The sequence below is a fragment of the Triticum aestivum genome, chromosome 3B (assembly GCF_018294505.1).
Source record: "Triticum aestivum cultivar Chinese Spring chromosome 3B, IWGSC CS RefSeq v2.1, whole genome shotgun sequence".
Lineage (NCBI taxonomy): Eukaryota > Viridiplantae > Streptophyta > Magnoliopsida > Poales > Poaceae > Triticum > Triticum aestivum.
In genome coordinates this window covers 185,643,209-185,651,966 of record NC_057801.1, presented here as the reverse complement: position 1 = coordinate 185,651,966, position 8,758 = coordinate 185,643,209, and the positions used below count along the sequence as shown (strand labels likewise).

Sequence of the window (8,758 nt, the reverse complement as noted above, 5' to 3'; positions counted from 1 at the left end):
AAGTAAATTCAAAGGCTCAAATCGTCTATATCAATGCAAGTATAGCTGGATGGAGTGACTCGTGCTTTTGAACCATAAACTAATGCCGCCTCTCGGGAGCGCGTGTTACTATTCCATTCTCTCGAGCACAATGCAACGGGAAAAAAAGTATGTTTCCAACCTACACCTTTAGTTGTTCCAGCTCGTGAGGAAGAAGACTATGGAATTCAGATTTCCTTTCTCTCGAAGCAAGCCAGTCCTTAATTAATGATAGGGAAGGAAGGATTTGCTCTTAGGCTTGTGAGTCTTTTTATCATATGGATGGGTCGTACAACCCTTACATGGTCTCTTGGCATGAAATTGGGTACTTTTCGTCTATGGCGAGATGGAAGTTATCTGCAAAGAATGCCAACTTAGGACCGTCAAAGTGGAAATCGTATCAACCCACCGAAACCGCTCTTTGGAATGGAATGCATAGTATTGTGCATTGGAATGGAAAAGTCGAATAATCAAGACATGGATCTAGTATCAACATGACCCAACTTCCATTCTCATGACCCAACTTATTCAATCACTTCCATTATCTTTCTATTGCTACAAATCGACAACAAAAAACAACCCTCGGAATTCCTGTTCGATAGGAAAAAATAGCTCTTCAACCAGAAATAGCAAGCAACATGTTTTTCTTCTCTCTTCCGGGCACACCCCTATCGGGTGACACCACTGACAAACACCCTAAAGGGGAACGCAACACTTCCTATAACAGAAAAAGCAATATCTGAAATCTTTAAGCAACTAAAAAAGACGTATACTAAAAGATATGTGTTGAAAAGGGATGGCCAATAACAATATGAACGCAATGCCCAATCTTCCCAATAGTATTCCTTAACTCTTGAATTGATACACTTGTTCATGGAATCTATTCTCTATCTTCACTTTTCACCTTCTCATCCTTAACCTCAGTGATATGTTCCTCCTAGACATCCTTCTGCGTACAAAAACAGAAGAAGAAGCACGGGCATAAATCAATAGAATAGTTTAGTTTCAGAAGTCTTTTTTGATTGGTATATCAATCTTGGTTTATAGGGAAATAGTTAGAATAGGAAAGCTCTGTTAGTTACTAATGTTTGGGTTTTTGTTTACGGCAATAGTAGGTTTCTTGCTTGTCATATTTAGAATATAAGCATCAGTTACATTTTACATCCAACCTTTTAATAGAAGAGAAAGGAAGGTTAAGGGCAAGGGCACAGCATAATATATAAGAAAAACTTGCTCTTTGAGGGGAAATTTTTCCAACTAGACCGATAAATGAGAAAAAGTACCAGTCGTACCAAGAACCAAAGGCGCCAACTTTCATTGATATATATACTGTATCTTTTAGCTGAAAAATCTATGGATAAGAACCGGCTCTGGGAGGAGGGGTGGCGCGACAGAGCAATGAAAAGCTGGGATCTTTCCTTATCTTCGGTCGTGACGCCTTTTCCTTTTGTATGAGAAAGCGCTACAAAACATCCTTCTCGCGGGTTATCTTATACTCAAGCAAGCTCTCTCCTATTCTTCATCCAGCAACTAGCAGGAACATAGGAGCACAAGATGGTCATCATCTTCTGAAACGATTGGCTTTCGATCTAATTTCCAAGAGGTGGTTTCTGACATGACCAGAAAGAGTGGAATTCTTGTTAGGATTGGCATGTCAAGTTGCTTTCTCGGACCCTAACATAAACCACCTTATCCTCACTCAGATTGTTCTTTTGGACTGAGCAGAAGCACAACCTCTATCTGACGTTTTCTCTATCCCTTCTGATCTCTCAATGGCATTTCCATCTCTCGATTCAATCAATCAAGTAAGTCCGGATGACACTTGTCTTTATTTAGTGTTTCCCCGGCTATTCAGCCATTACTTGCATCTCAGGTTCTTTGTACCCTTTTTAGTGCCATGCACACTGAGGTTTCTGGCATGACTGAATCTTTTGAGAATATCGCTTATTACGTTAATTTCTTCATCTTGATGTACTCAATCCATTCAAATTCCATAATTCCAATGCTATAATCCCTATGTTAAGATGAAGTAAGAAAGCATCGGTCCTCTTATTTTCTGTCTTCTATGAAAGAATGTAGCTCGCTCTTTCAACCCGAGGCCCCCTCTGGGGAAATGTTTGAGTTTTAGCATCGACCCCATTTCATTTTGATCGTATTACGCTTGACTCGCTGCAAAACATTTTGCTTTCTACGCCACGCTCGTACGTGGTTTACACTCCTAGCCTTTCATATGACTTTGCCATCGGGCAATTGTTTGTTTTCAACTGGATTGGATTCCGAACCAAGAAAGATAGGCAACTTTCACTTGAAAGAAAGGAGCTTCAGAACTCTTTTATTCCACCGAATAAGAATAAGAATAAGAATAAGAGCAAGAAGGGGCTATTTTTGTGAAGGGACCGACTCCAGAAAGTAGATCATATGGCCTTTCTTTCGCCAAAATCAAGTAAAGCCCCGACCCAAGAAATGCAGCAAAGCAAGTCGTCTTTGGTTTGGAGCGAAATTCCCGGATGTATAGGCTTGATCGAGTGCCTTACCTGAAATCGATGATATAAAGTGGGCTCTTTAGCTTGCTCCGATAGAGGTCTCCTTCTCCCTTAGCAGTGAGACCAGTCCCTACCTCTTTTCAATCAATCTTTCATACCGTATGCCTTTTCTACGCCTAAAACAAGTTCATGTATCTCCTCTCTGAAGTCGGACCTTATTGAAAAGTAGTACGCTTTCTTTCGTGGTGTTCAGGATCCCATGCTTTGTAGTTCACGCATGGCTTTCTCTAACGAAGATAATGCCGAATTAAAGACCTTAGACGGAAAGACACAGGAGGTGGCGAAAAACGAAAAAAGAGAAAGATCTTACAAACTTCTCTGAACCCGGTAGCCAGCGGAGCCCTTATTCATGGGTTAGCGACTAGCATTGAACAAAGTTGGTGACAGCCGATGAAAAAGTGAAAGGGCAAGTAAATAATCTAAACATGCGGGCAAGTAGCAAAAAAAGAATAAAAGTAACGCGCCCTACCTGTTAGTAAAGTAAGGCCTTCCAGAGCCTATCTAACACATACATACACACGGATGAGGACACAGAAATAAATGGACGTCGATCCAATACTGAAATTGCATAGCAAAAAATGCAATATGTTCATACTTGATGAAACGCACATCATCCAATTCATGATTTAAGAACAAGAGAACGGATATTGACTTTTTTTACATCTATAACTACATTCTCACATTTCTTTTTTGATCTCATGACTTTTTATGCGATCCGAAAATGAATGAGATCAGAAAGATAGGCGGACGACTTGACCATAAGGTCGGATGTTTCCGTGAGCAGTAAGCAGCGGATCTCCCCTTTTTGGGGGAAAGCTGGTTAAACAAAACTAGGGATAGCTAGTAGGTATTTTCTAAAGGTTCAAAAAGAAGGTATTTCAAAATGGCTTTGGCAAAGGAGGTTCACCTTGCCTGCTTTCCTTGTCCGCCGTTCATCGATATCGTATACTGGATACCTTTTCCTTTTCCGAGTGGAGGCAGTAGGCTATTCTCGTTCTTAGCTTTATACGCGAAACATGCCATTGCGTAGGCTCATAGGCGTAATTTGTATTCGTATTTGCTATTGGCGTACGTAATTTCCTTACTACGTCTATCGCTCGTAGGAATATCTCTAAATAGGAATCGTAGTCCTCGTATGTACATATTTCGTATTGTGATAAAGCACCTATGCCGCTAGAAATAGTAGCGCCTTAAAGAAGGCATTCCAGGTTCTTTTTCCCCTGGTTTGTATCAGAGCTGACCACTGATAATAGGCAAAATGAAACATTTGGTGTGTTTTAATTCATTCTCAATCTTGTTTCCCCTTGCGCTCCGAGGGAAATAAAGGGGAAATCACTGATTCATTTGGAGCTGTTTTCTAACTGACTCATTGACATGAGAGATTGGATGCGATGCGCCAGTCACTCGTACTACAGCGGACAAAGGTCACCGGCAAACGACCGTTCCACAATGGAACCTGGCACTACTGTTTGCCCTAAGGGCCGACCCACCTTTTCAGAGAAACAGACACATGACATCACTATATTACGCATTTTCGAGATAAGAAAGTGGAGAATGCACTCTTCCCTTTTTTTACATTTTAAACTCATGTTCATGGTCTGTTTTATTCCCAATTGTTGCCCGTGTGAAAAGAAAGAAGAGAAATTGGGCCATGTTTCCCGAGAGAGACTGCCTTCTCTCAGGCCAGCAGTCTTATACTTATAGTCGACTGCTCTATGACGATCTGACCTCTTTCCTGGGCTCTGCTTGCTCGTCTACGCTCCGACCAATTCAGTCAAAATCGAAAAAACGATGTTTCCTTGAAAAAGTCTAAGAAATAGTAGTAGTAGTCAAAAAGTGCACTTTTTCCATATATTTCGATTTATAGGGATCCCTATCTTTATCTCTATCCACAGAGATACCTATCTATATAGAGAGAGATTTTTCTCAAAATTGATCTAGACTATCCTCTATCCGGATAGATATGTCCCTATGAGCGACTAGGCCGATCTTTTTTATATGTTTTGGCCACGTCCGTTTCCGCTCCGAAGAGGAAGGTTTGGATCTTTCAATCTTATGTCGTGAGGGATGTGACCTATGTTAGGTCCATAAGATACCACAGCTTTTAGTGTTCTATGATTCACCTCCGAATAATGAGTAGGTAGTTCGATCCTTTTGATTCTTATCTTCCTAGTAAACGGGGATCCGGAGCAATAGGTCGAATTACTATATAAAGAAGACTTTTCTACAAAAGGACTTATTGTTCGAGTAGGAAGATTTCGGTTTTTCTCCTTCCCTCTTTTCAATAAGAAGAAGTATTTGAAATGAAACAAATTCCTCTTCATTCTGTTGTGCTCAGCGAAGGAACTGCCTAAGCATACTTTTGCGGATCCAAACTTCTTTGTTCTTTCAAAGTCTTCTTCTTGCATATAAGAACGCAACTTTTGCAATTCCTTGGATTTGAGTAGTAAGCGGCATCCCCTCTGAGTTGTGAGTAAGCGGAACCATTCTTTTTTTGTTCTTCTCCAGATTCTGGCCGGTAGGAATTTGCCTCTTCTTTTTCCAACTGATATGGCCGATAGGAATTTGCCTATGATTTTTCCAACTGATATGTCGATATAGAAAGATCTCCTTATTTCAAAACCGCGGGTTCTCGCGTCATTTTCTTTAAAAGATATTAGATCACCGTGGGAAACTTTCAAATGAGTAATGGTTACCAGTCCATTATTCAAACAAACCCTTCGATGACTTATCGGCTGCCTTGCTTGAGGAAGAGTGTCACTAAAATGGAGACGAACCGGAATCACGTCCGATCTTGTTTCTTGATTGAGTAAAAAAGGGATATATGAAGTTAGTTCTCTTCCTCTGTGCATCTCCCTTATGGGTAAATCCCCATAATAAAGAGACAACTTTCGTGTAGTTTGTGATTTGATGTTACTGTTTCGATTTTCTCTCCGAGAAAGATTTCTTTTAATGGATCTCCTCTTGTTCCTCAATCTTCGGAGAATACGGCGTTGGATTAGAGAAAGTTCTCTGTTCCGAACATTTCCTGGAAGTAGACGACACGTTTTAAATCTTAATGCTGGCATGGCATATTTCGTTGAATCAGTCTTTTTCGCCACATCGCGTATAAAGGGAATCGAACCCAACTCTTCCACGAACCCCCCACGAATGGCCCTCCCTTAATTCAATGAACTATGAGAATTCCTTTTTTCGTTTTTTTCTTTTCAGTTCTCATAAGTCCTTGATATACTAGCAGAAACTCAATACTTGACCGACTGCGTCACAGTGCTCAGGTAAAGTGGCAGTGGTTGAAAGCGAGCGGAAACGTCAGTGTTTTCTGTGCGTTACGATAGTAGTGGTGAAAGAAAATCCAATTCAAATATCTCAACGTAAAAGGAAAATCGTTTCACTTTGAAAGGAAAGCTAGCTATATGAGATCGAAATCACTCTATCTACGATATTCATTGCACCATGATTGAAGGACAATGAGGGGCAGGTTATATTCCCTTTCTTCTGATCGATTGAGCTCAAAGGCAAAAGGCACTAAAGATGTTTAAGATGTTTCATCAGAATTGCTATTGACATCGACTCGTCCGAGAGATTAGCAAGCACCTCAGGGTTGTGAGAAATCCATCCCCAAAACCCAGAATTGGATCTATTGTTTTCACTTTCTTTCCCAAACAATGTATCTGTTGATACCAGAATTGCTTATATTGCTCGCCCTAAGATGGAAAATGCGATAGAACCCACTTTACATACCTCCATAGGAGGAGATCCCTTAGAAGAGAGTGAAACAGGCAGTACAGCAATTCACAAGCCATAGAGAACGAAACTCGGAAGAAGATCTAGTTTCAAGTCAGCTAGGAAGACCTCTTTCTTAAATTAAAGGGAAGGGGTCCACATAAGCCCCAATTATTCCCTAGCTTGTTAATCCAACATATCAGTTGGCGTGTCTGAATAAGAAAGAGTTGGGCGATGGTTTTAGAAAACCCGAAACTAGCCATGCCCTAAAGAAAGTGAATTCCAATCTACGTGAATCACGAAAGAAGCAAAGCCGGTCAAAGAATCGATTATATGCCTTCTCTTTCCATAAGACCGATGGCCTTAGTAACGTAACGCACAGAAGGAATAGAAGACAGAGCGAGGGGATATGTCACGAGCAAAAGGGATGAATAACTACCCCTGTATACGTAGCTTTGTGTAACAGGGGGAACGACTGTTGAGTCAAAAAGCTGAGTGAGAAGGAAGCAAAGGATCGGTTGTGGCGGGATACGAAGTGCTCTGCTAAGCCAATACAAATGTTTACATACGAACCCACGCCAATACATACGAGTAGTAGGGGTATGGAAATTCTCATCAATTAAAGGTTAGGGCTCGGTTTCCGGTTGACTTTTCGAATCCTATCCTCTGTTTCTGGTTAAACCAATTAAATAGGAGTATCCACCGAACTTTCATATGTTGTTGTTCCTATACGCTAACGGGTTCATCTTTATAGGCAATGATTTCATTTATATTCCAATTCGTACGTATACCCCATCGCTTTGTTTACCATCCCTATCGTCTCGAACAAGGTTTCCTAGCCTAGCCCATCTCGGTGTCAGCTACCGAAAGAAAAAATTGGTCTAAGGGCAACATCTACTCGTTCATCGCTTGCCTCACATCGAAAGAGGCATGGTTTCTCTCTTCACTCACTCCCCTGTTTGCCAGCTTCAATAGCATGGAAGAAGGTGTTCAAAGAACATAGTTTAACATCTACATTTTCTCCAATTGATCTTGATCAATAATTCACTTATAGAAATTGTCGGGGGTTGGGTGCGACATATGCCAATGGATGGCTTATCATGGTGGGAGCGAGTAGAACGTCGCCGGTGCCTGGAAGCGGGATGAGGCATAGACACGTACGCCGATGAACTTTACCCAGGTTGGGGGCTCTCCGTGGAGATAATACCCCTACTCCTGCTCTGCGGGGTCTCCGCATGATCACTAAGTCACTAGTGATACAAAGTGCTCCTCGAGCTGTGTCTAGGGGTAGGAGAAGGCAAGGCTAGCTCCCCCCGGCCCTAGGTTTTAGTTCTATTAGAGTGGGAACCCTTTGCATGGGTGGCCTGGGGGGTTTATATAGGCCTACCCCCCAGGGGTACAATGGTAATCTGGTCGGCTGCCGGGCCCGGCTGTCAGTGTCTCCAGCCTCCGGCTTCTCCGCCGACCGCTGGGGCCCTCCGCCTGGTGGGCCCTGCCGACTGGTTGGTGGCTGTTCACTGTAGCCGTATCCCAGTGACGGGCGCTTGGTCATCTTAGCGTGGCTACAGTCCCACCGTCTGGTGGGAGGATACTATAGCCACACCTGGTCTTATCAGCTTAATGGCATGCTCGCCTCGGGGCAAGGGACGGCCGCCCGCTCGAGGCCGGCCCCTCTCTAATCCGCCTTGTCAAACTTCCGCCGTCTTCCTTGGGGTCACTGTCCGATAGGGACCGCCTCTGGCGGGCCGTACGGACAGGCCGTCGTGGGGAACAGGGCTCCGCCTACTAGGAGCAACGTCAGGGTAGATACGGCACAGTGCTCCGTCGTGCGGGGATCTCCATCTGTACGGAGCATTGTAGCCACGTCCGTCTCGAGCGTGGGAGGCGACGTGCCCCACTGTAGCCATACTTCATCTTGTACTCCTGATGGGAGCTCGGCCGCCCCATAGTCGTGAAGTAGCTGCCTACCTGTAGCCGCCCTCTCTGGAGGGCGGCCGCCAGGAGCCGGTCACTCGGAGCGTCGTAATCGTGGGTCACCCGCCCTGTGGCAGCCGGCCGCTGGGCCAGCCGGTCTCAGAGGGCCGAGTTTCGGCTTGGGGCTCAGCTAGGCGGAGCTGGCCCAAAGTCTTGATAAATCTTGGGCCTCGGGTGAGCCTACCCATGGCCCATTACTCCGACAGAAATAGAATAGAATAGAAATATCAAGAGAAACACTCTTCTTTCCGAAGATCCATTTCTAGTGGGACATCGTTCATAGGGAGCGCACATCATCCAATGCACCCTCTACTCTTCACTCTTCACTCTTGTGCTCGATATCCTCTTCAACAAGGATTTGCGGCTCCAATCCCTTTATTTTCCTAAAGGTAAAAGATGGAACAGACCGAATCCAAGCCATATAATTGCTTGATGCTCAAGAGTGCTTAGTTGGAAAAGAGTTTTCTATGTCGTTCAAACTAATGCTCGATTTAGAATTC

At 43.5% G+C, this 8,758-nt stretch overlaps 1 pseudogene; it reads right to left on the bottom strand.

The window, feature by feature from the left end:
- Nucleotides 1-4,184: 4,184 nt before the first annotated feature.
- Nucleotides 4,185-6,687, bottom strand: LOC123069280 (ribosomal protein S4, mitochondrial-like; annotated as a pseudogene).
- Nucleotides 6,688-8,758: the final 2,071 nt, after the last annotated feature.